At 41.2% G+C, this 16738-nt stretch overlaps 1 protein-coding gene and 1 long non-coding RNA gene across 2 annotated transcripts in view; both read right to left on the reverse strand.

Moving 5' to 3' along the window:
* The window catches only part of RPL27A (ribosomal protein L27a), a 224431-nt gene that overhangs the window by 164375 nt on the left and 43318 nt on the right, over window positions 1-16738 (reverse strand). The window lies entirely within an intron of this gene.
* LOC133226554 (uncharacterized) overlaps window positions 1-16738 on the reverse strand; it is a 41323-nt gene that overhangs the window by 23488 nt on the left and 1097 nt on the right. The gene's annotated exons all lie outside the window — the stretch shown is intronic.

Consider the following 16738-nt stretch of genomic DNA (forward strand, 5'->3'; position numbering starts at 1 on the left):
CATGCATGGATTTATTGGAAGTAGTTTGCCCTGAAAATTGAAGGAAAAATGCTCAAGGTACAATCAGTTTGGTGTCAATCACACACTTTCTTAACTGATGCCCAGCTCCTTGAAGGAGCTGAATTCCTTCAGCTGGAGAAGCCAACAGACCTTGCATCCTCAGGATTTTGATGGGAAGTGTCCTGAAGCTCACAACACAGACACAGGAAGAATGCCTCTCTATATCTTCTTTGAGCATTATCCTTGCATGAAATGAAACATAAAGATTTTCACTAGATACATGCTTAAGGATGAGAACAAGAGTTCCAGCAGGTTTTGCTCTATCTCTTTAGGTACCCTTAGGCCTCATACACAATAGCTGAGACACACTAGCTATAATCTCTTTAAAACTATCGCCACTGATGCAGTTTCCTCTGACCAGGAAAGTCAGGGATATTTTTTGGCCAAGAACCTTAATGACCTAACAGCACTAAAGACAAACCTTTTTCAGCTATTCGTCTGCATTCTTCAGGCATGAGGACATAAAGAGGGGGAAGCACTGAACTATGTAAAACTATGAAGGAAAGAGAGACATTCCATTACAAAGCTATACAAGTTAGCATCTCATTTATATTCTGGGATATAAACATAACTTCTCTTCCATACGTGATGAAGATTCCCATGCATAATTTTTCAAGACCAATGCTGTGTAAACTTGCTTACAGCCCAGTCACTCCACAGCCTGAGAATTTTTAGAGGGTGACATATTTGATCATTTTTTAGTATACTAGCAATAAATGAATGAAGGTTAACAGGTATTTCTCCTCCTCCTGTCCACTTTTGTATCTGTCTTTTTCCAACCAAAAAGGGACCTCTGTAACTGCTTACACACACAGTTTATACAAGTAGAAAGACCAAGAAATCTGGCTTCAATCACTAACTAGTGCTTGTAGACAACACTGGAATGAGAATAAAGGTAATAAAAGTCAACCAATGGAAAAGACATCCAAGACCATCACAGATTTGTTAGCAAACAGCATGGCATGAAAGTAGGTATAGACACTGAACGCAAGGAAAAGTAGCAGGTAGGAGGGTGCTGTGTTACCCAGATTCCTGCCAATGCCAACAGAAATGAGACAGATGGGTTTAGGCAGACAGCTAGGCTTGTCTCCAAGCTAAAATCCCCAGCGTTCCCAAGAGAAACTAGGAGTGCATTTCTCTCTCTTATTCATGCATACTTTATAAACCTCCAGAGACCACTCTGCAAACTGGAACAATAAAACAAAATGTCAAGACAATAAATGGGGCATCCAATCTCTGCAGTTTGTTAAAGGAAAGCCTTTTCTGACTTGATGGCAGTACCTTGTTTTCCTTTCATAAACAGCAAAGTGATGCAGAATAAGCATAGCCGATTAGAATTACCTAAAAATAGACTGCAGCAGCACAGCATTACTTGGCTGGATCAGTTACTTTCAAAAACTTCAATATGAAATCCATCCTGCCACAGGTATATCCCAGTATTTTCCTGTCATCTGTTCTGTAGTGTCATACCAGGTAGATTGCTAGAGATACAAGAAATAGCAGGAATCCATTCAATTTTTTATAATCTGAGGAAATTAATTCCAGTTTCACCTCTGCTCCCAAACTTCTATTATAATTTGAGAAAGTCGGAACTGTTGCAATAAATCAACAATGAAACAATTAATGTTTCATTCTTGTTTACAGTGGAAGCATTTAAAACAAAAGATAGATGTGTCTTCCCTTCTCTTCAAACAGGAGAATTTCACTGTTATTACTTAGCTGCATACTTCGATTTGCTTGGAACCATAAATTTCATTTCTGGAAGAAAATAATATTGCTTATGCAAAAGTGGTAAAGCAAGTACCTTGATAAATTATGGTGAAGCATCACAGAGGTAGCCCTGTAGCTGGAGAGCCCAAAACCCCAGCTCCACTTTTGGCATATTAGGCAATCGCAGGCACGCAAGTAATTTTATTTCCATCTGCTTTGATTTCTTAATCTACAAAATGGAAACACTGGTTAAGGTCATTCAAGGACATCACAATATTCACAGTTTCATAGTGTGATTTTATCTGATATTTGAACAAAACTAAGAAACCTTGTGTTGCACAAGAAGCCAGTTGTGCCGATACATCTTTCTCCAATAAAAAGCAGTTGCTGGGTTTGTTTCTGCTTCAGTTAGGCTTTGAGCCCACTCTGGCTCCTTAGGAAGCTCTCCTGACAGCAACTTAATTCCACAAAGTGTTTAAAACCATCAAAATAACATATTTTAATTGTGCTTCATTTAATTAAAACCTGTCAATTAGCCCTAGTAATAGCTCTGATTAACTCTGCAAAGCACTTTGGAAAACTACAATGAAAAGCACTGTACTGGAGGTAGATATCATCACTTCCACAAATATGACCTGAAGACTTCGAAATACACATAAGAAACTTAGAATCATAGAATAGTTAGGGTTGGAAAGGACCTTAAGATCATCAAGTTTCAACCCCCATGCCATGGGCAGGGACACCTCACACTAAACCATCTCACCCAAGGCTTCATCCAACCTGGCCTTGAACACTGCCAGGGATGGAGCATTCACAGCTTCCCTGGGCAACACATTCCAGTGCCTCACCACCCTAACAGGAAAGTATTTCCTCCTTATATCCAGTCTAAACTTCCCCTGTTTAAGTTTTAACCCGTTACCCCTTGTCCTGTCACTACAGTCCCTAATGAAGAGTCCCTCCCCAGCATCCCTATAGGCCCCCTTCAGATACTAGAAGGCTGCTATGAGGTCTCCACGTGGCCTTCTCTTCTCCAGGCTGAACAGCCACAACTTTCTCAGCCTGTCTTCATACAGGAGGTGCTCCAGTTCCCTGATCATCCTCCTGGCCCTCCTCTGGACTTGTTCCAACAGATCCATGTCCTTTTTATGTTGAGGACACCAGAACTGCACACAATACTCCAGGTGAGGTCTCACGAGAGCAGAGTAAAGGGGCAGGATCACCTCCTTCGACCTGCTGGTCACACTCCTTTTGATGCAGCCCAGGATACGGTTGGCTTTCTGGGCTGCAAGCGCACACTGAAGCCGGCTCATGTTAATTTTCTCATCGACCAGCACCCCAAGTCCTTCCCCTCAGGGCTGCTCTGAATCTCTTCTCCGCCCAGCCTGTAGCTGTGCCTGGCATTGCTCCGACCCAGGTGTAGGACCTTGCACTTGGCATGGTTAAACTTCATGAGGTTGGCATCAGCCCACCTCACAAGCGTGTCAAGGTCCCTCTGGATGGCATTCCTTCCCTCCAGCGTATCAACCGAACCACACAGCTTGGTGTCATCGGCAAATTTCTTTTTTGACTCAAACACTGCTCCAAGTCATATGACTTTCCTCAAGGAAGAATTTCAAAGCATTTAATAATTAATAATCTTTCAACACCTTTGAAAAATAGTGAAAAGTGGGCATTCACATAAATTTCTTCATCCACTGCTGAAATACATCTGTCTCTAGGGTGAAGCATAGTACTCATTTAACAGTACAAACCCACAAAATGAGAGTGGGCGCAAAGGAAAAAATACTATTGTATCCATTTGGACATAGAGGGGAAGTTTGTGGGGGCAAAAGTGCAGTTAACCAAACCAGAATTTAAACAGCACCTTTTGCTTGGTGCCAAATTGGTCAGAAATGTCACATGTTTCTAAACTTGGTAGTCTTCTAAGGAGGAGTCAACAGTAACAAGTCTCTGTAGGGGCTGGTAAGTGCAGATGTGAAGTTTTGTCCTTATTTGATTTACTGGTTAACTTAATCTGTACTGTTTATGACTGTTTAATAGTGTTGGTGGGCTGATCTCATGTTATCTTTAGATGATACTTTGATGTTGCAGCACAATCATTATTACATTCTTGTGAGCTTAGAGAGCCTAGGACAATTGCTTAAATCTAAGATATGTACTAACTCCTCAGGCAGACAGGCGCAAGTGTTAAGCCATTAAGCCCAGCACCTGACCCATATCCCATTTGAAAACCACGGTCTCCAACAGGACTGTGCCCTCAACTCCTCTCTGGACCACTGATACATATGTTCTCTGTTCAGGGGACAGCTCTCGCACACTGAATCACAGAACCAAACATGCTCTTGAGAGACCTCCTGCCCACATAGTGAACCTCTCCCAGTACAGTTTAGCTCATGAGAAGCTGTTCAGTCAGAAAGCCTTAGGAGGACCTTGCAACAACCAGTTCTGTATCACATGCATTGGGCTTTGCCAAACCCACTAGTCTTAATTCAAACTCAGATTCCACAATGCTTCCAACCCTGCTGAAAAATTTACATTTCTTCTTTAAGCAAAGGTAACACTCTTACACTGGGAGTTTTTCCACCGTTTTACATTAAGTGGGGCAAGAAATATACTCTGAGAAGAACAGAACTGGGATGCAGACTACTTCTCTTTCAAACATCATTGCAGAAAAGACTTAGGTTCAGCCTTAGAGTAAGAAAGAGCACTGTAGGTGGTCATTGCAAATTCCAACCAGGAACATGCTCCTCACAGTGCAGCAATCCCCCAGGAGCTACTTTATAGACAAATGGAGAAGAGAACCAATATAGTGAAGGTGCTGGTGTTGTCACAACTGTGCTCCCAGGTGGACAACAACTGGGGGTCACTCAGTCTTAGAGAAGGATTCCCTGATCTTATTAAGTATCAGTCATGGAAAAACATATGTTTGTCCCTGCTTTTCAACTCACTTGCTGTTGCTACTAAGCACAGTGCAGAAAACAATCAATGGATCAGGTTTCTAAATGGGAAACAAAACCATTGGGAAGATCTAACTTCCATTTCACCTTGTTGGGAGGTTTCTTCCACTACTTCACTATCCTCTTCTAAGAGACACAGTATCATGCTGTTCGCATGCACTTTAATGTATTTGCATTTTGCTGAGATAACTCGAGTATTACACAGTTCAAGGTTTAAACACCTATTTCCCCTATTTTGAACAACATCCTTTACAAAATATAAAAGACACATTTTCAGGGTATTTTTTTCTGATTAAAAAAAAAGCAAAACAAAACAAAACAAAAAAAAATATCCAGATGGGGTTTCAGTCCAAAATATGCAATTGGCATTTGGCCCAGTGTAAAGACATGCCCAAACTGCTTGAGGACGGAGCAGCTGTGGGGCCAGGGGGCAGGTCACAAACTGCCTAAACCAAGGAGACTGCAGGAGCAATTCCCTCAGGCCAGAGAACAGTTTTGTGGAAAACAAGTGGGGAGTATGCTAAAATCACCTCCATTCAGTCTCTCCATACACAAGTCGAAACCATTTTCTGTCCCTTTAGTGTTCCTTGTTCACCCATCTGAGTCAGAAACTGCCACTCAGCCTCATCTCTTGTTTAAACCACTTCCCACCACCAGTTTACAAGGACAGGAGAGAATTTCCAGAGTAGCAACAGATCTAGTATGACACTGAAAGAAACTTTTGGTAAATAGAACAAAGTGCTGTCATGCAAGATCAGCCAACTCAGCTCCTGATCTAAGCATTGCGGAAATGTCTACATGAATGTAGAAAAGGACCAGAAACATTACTGAGGGAGGAAACAGGAGGAAAAGAAAAATATTACAGAGGGAAGAAAAGAGAGCAGTTCACTTAGCCAGCCTGCATCCCCTCCACAACAGAGGGGACAGGATTAAAAATGCCCTTACAGCTATGGTACCAAACATGAGTAAAGTCACTGTAGAAACCAAAGCACAGTTGATGTAAATAAGGATGTTGAGTTGTAAAGGATGTAAAGTTGACGGTGAGGATGTGAATAAGGCTCCTGTTACCTGCTTATTCTCCCATTTCTGTACTTTATTCACATAACATAAAAAATAAAACTAAAATTAAAAAAGAAGTGCAATCCATTTATGCTGTAGAAAAATGTATTTTTGAAAAGCTGCAGCAAGGTTTGCTTCATGGGACTCAAGTTGCTCTAGCAATTTAAACAGGCAGCACACATAAAAGGCTAACAGAGTTCCTACACAATCCAAAAAATAGGGTTATTTGAAAGGTTTTTTTCAGTGAAAGTGAAAGATAAAACCCAATTTAACCTGAAAACTTTAGAGCCCAGTAAATGTGCAAGAGAGCTATACACCCTTTCCTATTAGGTGGCTGCCAAACAGATTTGCTACACATTTAATAAAGCAGTAAAATAAGGTATTTATGTAGAATGTTTAAATCTAACCATATTTGTTTCATTTTTTTTTTAATGAAAATGTAACCTGATAGGTGCTACAATTACTGGACACTGGGAAATATGAGGAGAAAAAGGAGCCAGAACTCCTGCTGCATCACAAAAATTAACATAACAGCGCCCTTGCACAGGTCTGCTTTAACAGATCTATAAAACCTATCGCTTCAAGCCTCTAACATAAGTGCCCAGCTGGCAGTTGATGGATTTTCAGATGCCTTAGAGGGTCCAGCTACTTTGAGGGAGTATTATTGAATACTCTTTGCTGGGTCACACATCATTGCTATTCCTTCCCTTCAGGGCTTCACCTCATATTTGGCAAAGGAACATAACTGAGCTCTTTCCAATGTCAACACCTTTTCTTTGCTTGGCTAGAGGTGTCAGTGCAGAACAAACACAGGGAACTGCCTTCCTAAGTTCAGATCTCCCCAAGTCACATGCACTTTTCAGGCTCAATCTTCTGCTCATTGCAACTTTACAGTAAAACTGCCATTATCCTTCAGAGTACAATTTCAGCCCATCACACCTTTTCCTGCTAAGGAAAGAAATGCAACAAACTGCAAAGGTACATGTCATAACAAATACCTCAATATAAATATCTAGTAAATTTTGCTTGTTTAATGTGCAGATCTCAGGAGACATCAGTTATCCCTTTACAGACGCACAGAGAAACTAAGGTTGCAGGTTATGGAATGACTTAGAAGACCTCTGAGCAAGTGAACAACAAAGCAGGAAACAGGAGAAGAGATTTGCAAGCTAGTAACTCTTTACCTGGGTTTACATCTTTCTGTAGACATTGTCCTTAATGATAGTTGCTTCTGAAAAAATGAATTATTCTCTTTTGAAGAAAGATGAACTCTATGGGTGCTTATTCCCAGAGTGGAGAAAATTGAAGGGATAAGATTACAAAAACACTAATGTTACAGATCAAAGCTGTTTTCTTCCGCGTCTGAGAACAAAAGTAAAGCAGATATTTTGGGGTAACATTATTTTAAGAAAGAGGTACTTTTCTGTTTCAGTAGACATATATAAAGACATCTGTGAGTATCTTTAATACAAGGAAAACGCTGAAACAATAAGTTGCTGACTTTTGTTTGCAATACTCCATCACATTCCTAATGTGAAGATTCTGAGTTCCCTCTAAAAAGAACATGTGGATGCCTTATTGTTAAACAATTAGGCCAAAACCACATTGAGAATTTTTGTATGTGGTTCAAACTGACTTTAATGGAAAATTAGCATCAAACTCTCATAAGTGACTTAGAAGATCTCAGCATGGTTGTACAAAAAAGCCAGAGCATTTTTCTTCTATTTGAAGCTAGCCTGCTTAAGGCCTTGTAGAGAGCTGAGAACCCATAAATAAAGATAGAAAACCGTGAAGGCACTAAAGGTCTTTGTGTCCTCTGTTCCCTGGTAAAAATGAAGTTTCAGTTATCCTGAAACATCTGCTGTGCTAATTTGTGTATCAAAGCTAACCTCTGTTTTCATCAATAAAGTGTTTTACAACTAATTTAATCAGCACACAGAAAACGCTGCTTGAAGTATTTGTGAAATGATGTGGATAAATTACTACCTTTTGAATAGTTAGGATAAATATATTCCACATAAGATGTAAAGCTGGGCTATGCATTGATGTTGGAGATTGTACCTTTGCCTCTCGGCATGGTGAAAGGGGCTGAAACAGTAGATACAAAATAACTGTCATCTAGTAACCAGAAATAAGGGTTACGGCTAAGTCTCAAAAATCAAACATACTAGATACAGAAGAACTCGTGATTCTCAATAATAAAAAAATAGACTAACATCATATCTATATCTCTATATATACATTAGTCCATTAATAAATAACTTGAGACTAAGTAGTTAAGAATCATAGCATTAAAAGCCTAAACTATCCTGCTAATCTCACCACCTAATCATACAAATTTGGAAATCAAGTAAGCACATCTGAAATCACCTTCTATTTGGAAAAAAAAAAAAAAAAGAAAAGAAAAGTAAAAAGGCCTTTTGAAGCACTGAAGGCAGCAGCAGTATTGTCGACTCAGAAAAACTGCTCTGGGTGTTTATTTACAGTTTGAGATGAAAGAAAATATTTTGCCTCACAATATATTTCTGATTTTCCTAAGCCTTTAGGTGAAAATGGATAGAAAAGGTTTTATCTGTTTCCAAGATTACCTTCCTGAACCTTCTCATCTGTATTGAACTTCCCTTCCCTACCAAAGTTACACATTTTGTTAAGTACTTTCAGGTTTACAAATAAAAGATGCTACACAGCCGCAATATAGCATCATCTTTCTGCCATTGTCTGAATTCAGCTTCGGTTTTTATTGTAATTTGCTCTACTCCAGAAACCACTAATCCTAATTTGATTCAGAAGTCCTCATCATTCAGATATTTAAAACCCACATGATAAAGCCTAGAGATTAAAATTATTTATCTCTGTTAGCCCAAGGTTTTGGATTCCTGCATCCAGATTTTAGAAGTTATGTGGAGGTAAGTACCCCTGTTGTGTATGGGGGGGGGGGGAAGAGAAGGAAGAAGATATATATATACATACACACACACACACACACATATCTCATTTATGTCAGTATGTCTTGGATCAAAAATTCTCTCACTGACTGTCCAACATTTGGGGTCATTCTAAGCCTCCACAAAAAAAAACCTTTCTTTTCAAAACAGCTGACACGTAAATGCCTTTTACTCTTTGCCTAACTAGGAAGGGGATGGATTCAGAAACAATTTGAAAAGTCACAACCAGAAATAAAGTGCAAGGAGAGGAAGAGCTGAGTGCCTATATGCTGGGATAATCCACCTGGTCCAAATCACACTGCTCTGTGTGGTCTCCACCCCAGCTAGCCTTCTGATTACATGTTTGTCTGGGCTGGACAAGTAGAGGTGGTTGCCAACCTGTTCTACTGCAAAGCATATGGGAAAAGGAAAAGGATGTTCTGGTCCAAGACAAAGCACTAAGTTATCCAGGGCTGGATTCCTGCTGTTTCATCCATTACCTTGTGAATATACATGTCCCTCAAAATTCATTACGTATTTGAATATCTCACATGAATACACCACTGCATGGAATTATTCTGCTTCCCCAGCATACCTGCTGCCCAGTAACTCAGATACACTTCTACAGGGCAAAAAACTCTGTCTCCAAATTTAAGAATAGGCCAGATTTTTTCCTCTATCACATCAGCTGATCCAAAGTATTTCTGGGTCAACACTAGTATGCAAAATATTCCAGTAAGGTTCATCTCATACTTTCTGTGCAAAATTATGCTTCCCACTAAAAATAACGGTAATGGATTGAACCATTAATCTTCAAAAGAGAAGCTGGTTTCACCAAGAAGAGCAGAAAGCAAATTCTCTTATCTTTCTTACAGGCTGCAATTTTATGCTAGGTCTTAACCTTTTCAGTTGCTATAAATAACACAATATACAACCATCCACTGAAAAAATAAGATCATCGTCTCCCTTCAGCCTTATATGCTGGAGTGTCCCCCCAGCACAATCTCGTGGAGGTGGATGTAAACCAACAGTGTATTTTTCTCATAACTTTTTACCCTCCAATGTTGTCCTCAATCAGGAGCAAGTATGTGCCGCTAAAAACTTGATGGCTCTCTAACTGTTTCATTTGGGCAACATCATCTTAGCTGCACATTCATCAACTCTTCTGTTTCTCCAACTCAGAGATAACTGTCTTGCAGGGAGATAACTGAATGGTAAACAAAGCGAGAATTAAAGCTGAATTTCAATCAAACTTAATGTGATGCTGGTTTCACAATGCGAAGCAGAAACTGACATCTTTCTTGGTCTTCCACTAAATGCAAACCTGATCATCAGAAAACATGTCCAAGTAAAGGAACACATCATCAGCTAACTTCTTGCTACTCAAATAGCTACTGTTAGGGACTGTCTATGACAGACAGCAAGCCTGGATGCTTGCAGGCAGATGAAGAATCTCTCTGTCACCATTTATTCCCTTTCTAGGGCCTGATAAATCTCAAGCCACAATTAAAGTGGTACCTAAAACCTAGGTCTTACATCCATACAGAGCCTGGACACAGCAGCAGCACAATTGAGGGCGTGACACACAGTTCATTCAAGCCCAGCTGCTGGGTTTGGAGTGCTTAGGAAGGGAGTTTCAAGGGCCAAAAGAAGAAGCACACTAAGAAAAGCCAAAGAAACAAGAACAACAAATGTTTTCCTTGGAGCTAACAGAGAAATTTCCCCAAAGCACAGGGGTTTAGCTGAAGATTTTCTTGCATGTAAAACAGCAAGAGTGCGGGGGCCCTTGCCTCTCTTGAATGTATTTTTTCTAGGGAGTTACCTGTGTTGTCCAAGTTATGTAGCCAGAGGAAATCAGGGTAGGCTAGTAAGATTATCCACAGCTCACTTTGGCACTAGATGAAAAGGTAGCTCTGCCACCCAATAATATCCCCTTTTGCTCCCCAAGCCTGAGGATGTCTCTGGAGAGAAAGACCAGTTCCTCTGCTGCCTGGTCTACAACTACAGTAATAAATGCCTCAGAGGGTCCTGCTCAAGGTGTTGGTGGGTAGGATAATAAAGCACTGAGCCAATCAGCAGGAAACCCCTCAGCACCAGTCCCTGGCACTGGGGAGAGCAAAGCTGAAGCACAACAGCTGTGAAAGCAAGGAGGGAGGCCTAGAAGATACTGTGTTAATACCAAAACCCGACAATCAAGGTTATGCCATTAAAGCTCAAGAGTACCCATGAGCGTCACACAGGCTTTTCAGACAGGTGCCAAGAAGAGAGCATGAGCTCCTAGTACTTGTCCTTGGTTTTCTCTGCATTGTATAACTACATAGTTGAGGGTATCTACTAATTTCCACAGGAGATATGGTGATGGAAACATCCATAAAACACCAACAGTGAATTATGCATACAAACTTTCAGGTGTATGAATTGTACTGAATGCTGGTTTAACAATTTTGGAGATTAAATAGTATTTGCAAAAGGCCTATAGGGTGGTGCAGATGATTTTAGGCCCCTTCTGTCTGATCCTTTTCTGTCCTTTCCTACTCTGATCTCAACTCTCAAGTCAACCATTTCTTACACAGTTTGAGTGTCAGAGGGGATGTTCTGACCAAAAACTAAAGTTCACAATATAGCAGGGATATAGCAGGCAGTAAAAAACAAACTATGGTATGGAAGTGCTGCCCAATTTGCAACTTAAGAGTGGAAATAATCAAAGTCTGCCATTACACAGGAGATTGGGTAAACTTTGCTGATCTGCCCTATCTTCAAAACAATATTCCCTGTTAATAAAGCTCATTTGAACAACACCAGTTTGCAGGATATTGTGAGCCTAGAGGCAGCATTAAGAGATGAGGCAAACTGGAAATGCCAATCGTTACAATCCTGTAGCACAAATGAGAAGCACTTTCACACAAAGCCGGTCAATATGCACATTGTGCCCATGCAGAAAGAAACATGACTTCAGGCCCTCTCCAGTGACCTTGAGTGATAAGTTTCCACCAGGACAAAGGATCAAAATCGTTAGAGCCCCTCTTTAATTCCACCCTGTCCTGCAAAAACTATGCACTCCCTCAAAGAAGTAACAATGTTGAAAGCAATAATGTCAAGAGACAGACCCATCTCCTCCTGACTTGAAGGGTTTCTCAGAACAGTGAACAGATTCCATGCCTAGAACATCTGCTCCTCACTGAAGAAGGGTTGCGAGGTCTTCCAGGGCAGCTCTCACAAAGTACTTTGTTCTCTGCCCTAATACTTGGAATAGCAGGCAGAGCAGGGCACTTTGCACAACCCTAGCTAGTCAGCATGTGCCCTGTGATTGTGACTGGATGCCCCATGAAGAAAACTAATCTTTTTCTTAAGGAAAAAAATGCAAGCCAGCAATTCAGTGTGATGACCCCATTAAAATGATGAAATGAATAATAGTATTAAAACTTCACACAAGGACTGTTTCTACTAAATTGAGAGTTACGGAATAAAGTTAAATGTTTCAACTCAAAGACCTGGTTTCCGGTGTTGGCACCAGTGCTAAGACTAAATGTTCATACATCAAGCATATTTACATCTTCATTTTAAAGAGAAATTAGGAGGGAGATATACTTAAACTGAAATAACATTCCATTCCTGTGTGCGTGAGCACATTCATCTATTTCCTACAGAAACTCCCTGTGCTTTTACTGTGTCCTTAAGGCCTTCATTTACACAGATTCACTGAAATCAGCTGCACTGAAGCAGCTGACAGGTTTTCAGCATACAGACACAGCTCAAAGAAACATCTCTTCAAAGAGTGGTGAAAGGTGGCATTAAAAATGAACACCTACTCTTGTCCTGTGTTTCTTGGCCTAATAAATACATCTCCAAGGTCAGAAGCTTACAGCAGAACATATCAAAATCACTAGCTGTATGAATTATAGCATGCATTTATCTTAATATTTCTAACTACCTGGGTATACGCTCCAGATAAAGAACAAGTTAGATTACTCTACACATGTTCACTGTGGATTAAGGTAATGCAGTCTCCTTCCAAAGTAGGTTGGTTAAGAATATGAAGTTACAGATCTCAGCGGATAAGTAGGTACTCCTACTGTGAGTCATTGCAATTCTATCACCTCTATCTATAACATCCAGCTCTCTGCACGTACACAATTATCATATCTAATTTCCCACTGTAGTTAACAGCAACAGACCCAAACAGAAAGGCATACCCAAACGAGAGAGTGGTTTGGCTATGAAGTGTTAATGTGCTAGCTGATCCCAATTCCTACAGTTTGTAGTAAGGTGGACTTCAGACAGTTCAGTTGTTAACGCAGAATAAATCTTTCAGGCTCAGACCCTGGTGAATGAAAAGTTTTAACAGTTGTTCAAAGCCTACATGAATGAAAGAGGACTTAAATGTGAAACTCCATGAGCCAGCATTCCCATTGTTCAAATCAGTCCTCACTTTATTTCTGCACACCCAAACAGCAAGGACCAGGAAACAGTAGCTATAGAGGGAGAAGGATCTTCACCCTTGCCCCCTCTACCAGAGCAGAACTCTGGAGCAGCACAGGAGACCAGGATTTCCAGAATCTGTGTGGCAGCTCCTAGGTGGGCAGTACATCTTCCATGACATTTAACTTGACACATCTCACTAGCATAAGGCATTTCTACATGAAACAGAAGGAAGATGTAGGAAAAAATTTTGCAGTCGGATTAGGGGTAAGTGTGACAAGTACTAACGCTCAGGTGGTGTACGTACACCTGAAAAACATATCCAAAATTTTTCACAAAAGAGGGAATTTCAGGTCTTGTGTGGTTTGACTCTCCAAGGCTTGGCAACACCACTTATAACCTCACCAAAGTTCAATATGACTATGAGTGTTTACAAGCAAAATGAATAGGCCAAATTGAGAATGTAAATATTTGGATTCAATTCCCCAAACTTGCCTCCATCTGTGCTGCCAACTAAATCCCAACTGCAGACTGAAAAATCTGAAAAGCAACAGTTGCACACACTTTACAGCACAGAGACAAAACTAACACACATGGCACTCAGCATTGGGAGGGAAAAAAATTGTAATCTAAACTGAACTTATTTTAAACAAGACATCAGTGAAGTCTGGACCAAAACTTGACTCAGCTATCATTTGGTACATTTTGAAAGTCTGATCAGTCCAGATGTTGGTCTTCTGCCCTGCAGGAGAGTGAGCTACATTAACCACATCTAGATTACTCAAGACCCCATAGATGATACAAAGGATCAAGTACACAGTGGTAACTTTGATCTAAACCACATTCTCTTAAGCCAGCAAAAGTGAGTACTTCTCTTTTCCTGGGGAGATGATTTGAGGAGAGTCTTCTCTGAACCTATGGTAATTTATTTAGCAACCTCAGTCCTATATTCAGAATTCATTTAGGATCCCAGATCACCTTGAGCTCTTTCTCTGGTTTTTTGTTGGGTTTTTTTTTTTTTTTTAGTTTTTTTTGTGGGTTTTTTTTAGTTTTACCACTGTTTTTTTTAGTTATAGATAAGGATGGCAGCCAGAGATCCATCCAAGAGAGTTTTGACCTTCAACAACCACAAATCCCAGGGGATACACTGCATTCTCAGCAGCCAGTTCCCAGCCATTCTTCCCAGCCCTTCTCAGAAAGTGTTAAATGCCTTTCAGTCCTGTGTGTCCATTGCAGACACTCATTGGAGGCAATCAGGAAGACCAGCATCTTGCCAAGTCAAGGATTTTGATTTTTTTTATATCATAAGAATTTGGGCCTCCTCACTCCCACTACTGTAAACTAACAAAAAGTCCAGCCTCTCCCTCTTCAGTTAAATGGGAAAAGTACAAATCTCATTCTTTAGCTTTACTCAGCTGTGGGAAACTTAGTTTTGCTCTCCAGTTAAAAGCAGGCTCTTCAGCGCGCTTCACAGTGACCTCTTCACAAGGAGCTAGTATCATTTCTTTAAATGCCCCTGCACCAAAAATAGTCCTGCTTCCTAAACATGAGTGCTTAGCAGTTCCAGGCATTCTGAGATCCTGCATACCACTACATGTTTTTTAAACTGGCAACATTTACTTAACCAGCAATTAAAAAAATGAGGCCCAGCCGCCCCAGTGATTCTTCCCAGAGGGTCTTAGATGTTTATGAAACACAATGAAAACAATAAAGTGGATAAAATCATGCTATTCCATCAAGTCCTTGGCAAGACTTCCCAACCAAGAATAAATTGGCATGGTACATTACAGTCAACAGATTACACAATGGTTTACAGGGTCACCAATAACAAGGAGTCATAAGCTCCTTCGAGAGCTACAGTATATGTTAAAAGTCACTTGCTTGAAGGGAAGTGGCAATGTTTGGTCCTGAACTCCTATGAGCAAATCCTGGCAGCCACAGCACAAACACACTGAAGGGGTAGGAAAGGACAGAAGACACCTCTCCTTCCCAGTGCCAGGAAGGGCAACTCCAGTGTGCAAGCTGGCTGGGGGAGTTTGGCACCCTGAAGGAAGCAGAAGAAAGCCAGGCCAGGCAGGACTCTCTCGTTTCTGCACAAGAGAGACCATATATACTTTAAGGAGCAGGACAATTTCCATGCCTCAGTGAGGCCCAGTACCACCCACCCCATCACCCCTTCCCAAGGAGCCCTGTTCCTCACTCCCCCATACTCTAAAAGAAAACTTGTTCCATCCCAGAAGCAAGATGGCAGTTCCCCGTCAGTGTAGTCAGTCTTAACAGTGTATAGGCTGTAGCTTGCTTTAATGGTGTTTGACAATATTCTTAGCTAACTTGATAAAGTAATAATAAATAATTGCTTAAATGTGTTGCAGTTTTTCTTTAAATAATTAATCTTAAAGCAAGAGGGAAAGAATGGTCAAAGCCATGTATCTTACTCTTGCCCATCAACCTGGTAATAGATTTCCACCATCACCTGCATAACACAATCATCAAAATGAAAGTTAAATTCTGATGTTCCCAAAACATATGTGATTTTCTCAAACCTCACATTAAAAGCAAGATACTCCCAATTCTGCTCTATTAACTATCTTCATCATGTATAAACAAACATTATTAAGTCTTAAAGACAAATCAACCTCATTACAATTCATCCTACTCTGCATCATCAGAAATCTGTAACTAACAGTTTCATCCTTTATCTTCCACAGGTTTGGGTCACTGTAGGTAGTTTTTACGGGATTATTCAGTATCTGGCTGAAGTTAAAAGACTGACTACTCAGTCAGAATAAAACTGAAAGAAAACCTATTCCCCAAAGTCAGTGCTACAGTAAAACAACGGTGTAGAAAACACTACTATTGATATACTCCATGCAATAATACTACGCATCCAGCTTAAGTTACCTTTGCTACTGAAATTCAAAGTACATTTGAGTGATAAAACTGAAGTAAATATAGGAAGGTTCTCTCATATGTAGCCGGTACTCTTTGATTGTGGTGACCTGCTGCTCTTTAGTAAAGCAAATGCTTGGTACCAAGCCAAGAGCAGTACATCTGATTTTCCCACCAAGTGAACTGCTGAAGCAGCTCCCTTAGCTCTTCAGCTAAATCTGTCTTGGGATCCTAAAGGCTTCCGGCGGAGTCCAGGTGGCTCCTCTACTCTTTTCAACACGCATGCGAACATTACAGCCTATTGGACAGACGATGCGAGTGGACACTGGTGGGGAAAAGCAGTGCTACAGCTCCGCGTCCCTCTCCAGATCAGAGCCCCGCACTCGGCCGGCTGGCTGCCCAGCCCGGGTATAGTCAACCCGATCCCGCCGAGGTGGTCTCCTGGCCTCCGATCCTCCGGGATGCCCCTGCCCTCGCCCCACACGCGAGAAAAGAATCCCCACTGGGCTCGGCGGTGGCACGGGTAGCACCACCGCAGGAGCACAGACTACCCGCTTGGCCCATGTGCAAGGACCCCACGCCTTCTGCGCTCCCCCGCGGCAGAGCAGAGCAGGACAGAGACGCCCGAAAGGATCACGGGTCCTGTCCTGTTGCCGGTGGCTCCATTGCCGTGGGGGCTCCGCGCTCCTGGGACTCCCCGCCGCCGGCCGCCGCTCATCC

Source organism: Neopsephotus bourkii, unplaced genomic scaffold (genome assembly GCF_033783945.1).
Source record: "Neopsephotus bourkii isolate Nb327-2 ecotype Australia unplaced genomic scaffold, CSIRO-AGI_Nbou_v1 NB_1792, whole genome shotgun sequence".
Lineage (NCBI taxonomy): Eukaryota > Metazoa > Chordata > Aves > Psittaciformes > Psittacidae > Neopsephotus > Neopsephotus bourkii.